Below are 5,176 nucleotides of genomic sequence, written 5' to 3'. Positions count from 1 at the left end.
CGTTGCGGAGCACAGGCTCCGGACGCGCAGGCTCAGCGGCCATGATTCAAGGGCCCAGCCGCTCCGCGGCATGTGGGATTTTCCCGGACCGGGGCACGAACCCGTGTCCCTTGCATCGGCAGGCCGACTCTCAACCACTGCGTCACCAGGGAAGCCCCAAAACTAGATTTTATATGGAACGACCCATATGGTGATGAGCATTCCACATTGCACTTGAAGTAGGAAAATATTAATTCCAAGTTGATTGTGAAAACATACGTTTTATTTATTTATTTATTTATTTATTTATTATTATTTTTTTTTTTTTATTTATTTATTTATTTATTTATTTATTTATTTATTTATTTATTTATTTATTTATTTATTTATTTATTTATTTATTTATTTATTTATTTATTTATTTATTTATTTATTTATTTATTTATTTATTTATTTATTTATTTATTTATTTATTTATTTATTTATTTATTTATTTATTTATTTATTTATTTATTTATTTATTTATTTATTTATTTATTTATTTATTTATTTATTTATTTATTTATTTATTTATTTATTTATTTATTTATTTATTTATTATTATTGAACCCGTGTCCCCTGCATCGGCAGGCGGACTCTCAACCACTGCGCCACCAGGGAAGCCCCAAAACATACGTTTTAAACCTAAGAGCACCTATTTAAAAAAAAAAAAAAAAAACCTACACAATTAGATATAGTCAAAAGAGGAGAAACAGAACAAACAAAAAATGGTAGAAACTAGATCCAAATATATCAATAGTTACATTAAATGTAAATAGTCTAAATGCACCAATTAAGAAAGAGATTGAGAGTAGATAAAAAAAACAAAATGCAGCTCTACGCTGTTTACCAGAAACTCACTTGGTGTACTACATAAACCAGTAAAATTAAATGTATGGAAAAATACATTAGGTGAACATGTATCAAGAGGAAACCGGAGTAGCTATAATTAGTATCAGATAAAGTTGACTACAGAGCAAAGACAATTATTAGAGACAACGAGGGACATTACCAACACTAGCTTTTATATAAAGCATCAGAGAAGATGAAGTTTCTAGCAGAATGGGATGGGAGCCCTGCAGAAGGTCCTCTTCTCCCCATCGGAGACTCTACTCTCCTGTCCACTCCCAGCTCCCTGCGGGCCCAGGAGCAGAAGAGACATTGGCTCTCCCTCCCGGGCCTCAGGCACATTTGCTTATCTTCACTCACCCCCAATTCCCTTCCAACCTCAATTAGCTTTAGAGGGAAAGCAACCCCCAAAGTGACAGGAGTCAGTGACCTTGTTGAAAAAGCCATCCCAAGGATTATACCCTCATTCCTAGCGGTAAATTCTCAACTCTGAAGCATCACACTATTCAGGGGGCTCTACATCCGTATGGATAACCATTGGGGGCAAAAAAATTCCCTCGCTTCTACTCCTGCCCCCTCCCAGATATATTTCTCCCAAGAGAAATTAGATAGGGGGAAAAAAATCCTTCAAAATCCAACTTATCCTGCCCAGGAGAAAGGGCTTCTGGATTATGTTTTCTGCTTCCATGACCTTGGCAGGGTTGGTTTAAACAAGCCCCCGGCGGCGTGTGGTACGGATACGATGCGTTCGGTCTGCCGTCTGGCCTTCCAGACCCAGCTCTTCACAGTCTGTTTAATACCTCCAATCCCCATGCTGCCTGAGATCTCAAATGTGTCATCCAGTCCAGTGTGTGGAAACAGAGAGATTACAGGGAACTCCAAAGCTCTGGACAACTCTGATTCCGCCCAATTCCAGAAAAAAAGATTTGGTTCATGCTCAGACAGGTCCTACTGTCCGGGCTGCAGACAGGCTGGACCAGCAGCTCAGAGTCAGAAGTCAGACAGATGGAAGAATCACGTGGGTCAGACAGGCTGGCAGGAGGCCCACACAGCCTCCTCCTTCTGGAAAGGCACTGGCCTCAGCCATGAGGCAACCTTCTTTCTTCCCAGGCCTGCAGTCTCACAAGTGATGAAACCTGCTATCAAGGGAGAACTCAGTTTTTTGACTGTGAGAAATCCTGCAATGACAGTCTCCATCCACAGCACTGGGGTGAGGGACTTGAGTTTTGCAGCTGGAGAGAGCTGGGTGTGAGCCTGGCTTTGCCGCTCTCTTGCTGTGTGACTTGGGGCTGGTTGCTTAACCTCTCCAAGCCTATGCTGCTTCCTCTGCAAACCAAGGACTTAGCATCTGCCCTCCTATTGGTGTTGTGAGGACTGAAAGAAACGACGTATGCAAAATCCTTAGCACTGCGCCTGCCCAGAGTAACTGCTGAATAAACAGTTCCTGTTATAACTGCAATAGGATCATTCATTCCTCCAGGACAGAAACCACTCCTTCTGTGTCCTCCATGATGCCTACAAGATGCCAGCCACAGGGCAGGCATTCAAGGAACCCTCGTTGGCTAAACATTCCCACTATCTGGACCTAGTTAGCTGTAGGTACTTCAAAAGGAATATTTAATAATACCCCCTCCTTGTCTGGTTTACTTCTGGAATGGAAAGCAAATTAGCCACCAAGCTACCCAGGATTCTGAAAACATGTGGTCTCTAATAGTATCACACCTTCCATTTGCATCTGCAGCCAATTAAAAACAAGGATCTGTGAGATGAACTTGTCTATAATACTTGACAACATGCAGCTCAGACCAAACTTTCTCACTAAAACTTGAAGCACATCAAGGTGGCATCAAATTGGAGACAGATTGGAGAAGTGGCACTTCAATTCATCTGGCATGATTTACGATAGCATTAAGACGGAAAGAAGCCCAGTCACCAGCTATTCAGGACCTAAATGGCTCTCTCCCTCAAACCTATAATCTGAATATTGAAGAAGTGCTTTTCTTCCAGAGAGGAAAGGTTACACTAGAACAAATATACACTGAAGTCAGTGGATATAATAAATAATAATTGCTCTAATAGCTGCAACAAAAAGATACTTGTAAGCTTCCTGTTCTCATTAATGGTCTGTTGAAACTCACTTCAAATAAAAAATTTACCCTTCCCAGCCTAACGTGGCAGATGTCTTTCTCTACAAGACTGGTTTTTCCATTCTACTTTTCCCTCCGGATCTCCCAGCCCATCTCCCTGCTACTTCACCCCCAGGTCTCCCAGTGTCTCATTTCCACAACATCCACTCTTCCCTCCTCTATAGCCCACTTACGGTTCTCAGACCAGGAGGGCTCCCAGCATGGGAGCAGCATATGGCCACAGGACTACAGTGATTGGTTCAACGGTGGGCATGTGACCTAAGTCAGGCGAATTAGAGCCAATGAGACTCATGCAGGAGTTTTGTTTGAGCTGTCAGGGAAGCTGCCTAGTCCCCTTTGCTATTAAGCCTTAAAGCTGAAGCTGCTGCAGGCAGTTTATAATCGCAAGAGAAAAGCTACTGGATAATGAAGCCAACCCAGGGGCAGAATCCAGAGGAGCCAGCAAGCAAGAGGAGACAGGGTCTTGGGCTTCCCTGGTGGCACAGTGGCTAAGAATCTGCCTGCCAATTCAGGGGACATGGGTTCAAGCCCTGGCCTCGGAAGATCCCACATGCCGCGGAGCGGCTAGGCCCGTGTGTCACAACTACTGAGCCTGCGCGTCTGGTAGCCCACTTACGGTTCTCAGACCAGGAGGGCTCCCAGCATGGGAGCAGCATATGGCCACAGGACTACAGTGATTGGTTCAACGGTGGGCATGTGACCTAAGTCAGGCGAATTAGAGCCAATGAGACTCATGCAGGAGTTTTGTTTGAGCTGTCAGGGAAGCTGCCTAGTCCCCTTTGCTATTAAGCCTTAAAGCTGAAGCTGCTGCAGGCAGTTTATAATCGCAAGAGAAAAGCTACTGGATAATGAAGCCAACCCAGGGGCAGAATCCAGAGGAGCCAGCAAGCAAGAGGAGACAGGGTCTTGGGCTTCCCTGGTGGCACAGTGGCTAAGAATCTGCCTGCCAATTCAGGGGACATGGGTTCAAGCCCTGGCCTCGGAAGATCCCACATGCCGCGGAGCGGCTAGGCCCGTGTGTCACAACTACTGAGCCTGCGCGTCTGGAGCCTGTGCTCCGCAACGGGAGAGGCCGCGACAGTGAGAGGCCCGCGCACCGCGATGAAGAATGGCCCCCGCTCGCCGCAACTGGAGAAAGCCCACGCACAGAAACGAAGATCCAACACAGCCAAAATTAAATAAATAAATAAATTTATTTTTAAAAAAAGAGGAGACAGGGTCCCAAAGACACCACTGAACCCCTGAATCAACACACTCCTGTAGCCAACCTTACCATTAGGACGTTTAAAAAAGCCAATATGGGCTTCCTTGGTGGCACAGTGGTTAAGAGTCCGGCTGCCAATGCAGGGGACACAGGCTCGAGCCCTGGTCCGGGAAGATCCCACATGCCGTGGAGCAACTAAGCCCGTGCACCACAACTACTGAGCCTGTGCTCCAGAGCTCACGTGCCACAACTACTGAGCCTGCACTCTAGAGCCTGCGAGCCACAACTACTGAAGCCCGCACGCCTAGAGCCTGTGCTCCGCAACAAGAGAAGCCACCGCAATGAGAAGCCCACTCACCTCAACGAGGAGTAGCCCCCGCTCGCCACAACCAGAGAAAGCCCGCGCACAGCAACAAAGACCCAACGCAGCCAAAAATAAAAATAAAAATAAATTTATTTAAAAGAAAAGCCAATAAATGTCCTTTTGCTTTAATTGGTTTGAAACGTGTCTGCAACATGCAGAGTCCTGATGTAGAAATTTTAAATGGAAGTGCACTTATAAGTAGCAAATTTATGGCTTCTTAGCATCGGTTAAATTACTTAGAATGTGAGAATAATGCACTGGATTCCCAGAATTCCTTCCCATCTGCCTGCCCTGAAGAATGAGCACAGGACTGGCCGTTTCTGACCAAGTGGTAGCTGACTTGGAAATGCTGATGGCCTCACTTGGGTAATACTGTTCAGGTTACAGGTCTTGGGTAATGACAAAGCACTGGTCCCTCAGGAAACCTGACTTCTGGTCCCTGCTGTGTTGCTTTTGGCTCTGTGACCTCAAACAAACCCTTAGCCTTTTCTATAGGAGAATGAAGCCATCTGCCTCTAACACCAGGAGAACGGGAGCCAGTGCAACATGGTACTTAACAACATGGGCTTTGAGTCAGGAAGACTGGGGTTCAAC

This window comes from Physeter macrocephalus, chromosome 16 (assembly GCF_002837175.3).
Source record: "Physeter macrocephalus isolate SW-GA chromosome 16, ASM283717v5, whole genome shotgun sequence".
In the NCBI taxonomy this organism is placed as follows: Eukaryota; Metazoa; Chordata; class Mammalia; order Artiodactyla; family Physeteridae; genus Physeter; species Physeter macrocephalus.
The sequence above is the reverse complement of the archived record's forward strand: the minus strand, read 5'-3'. Positions refer to the sequence as shown.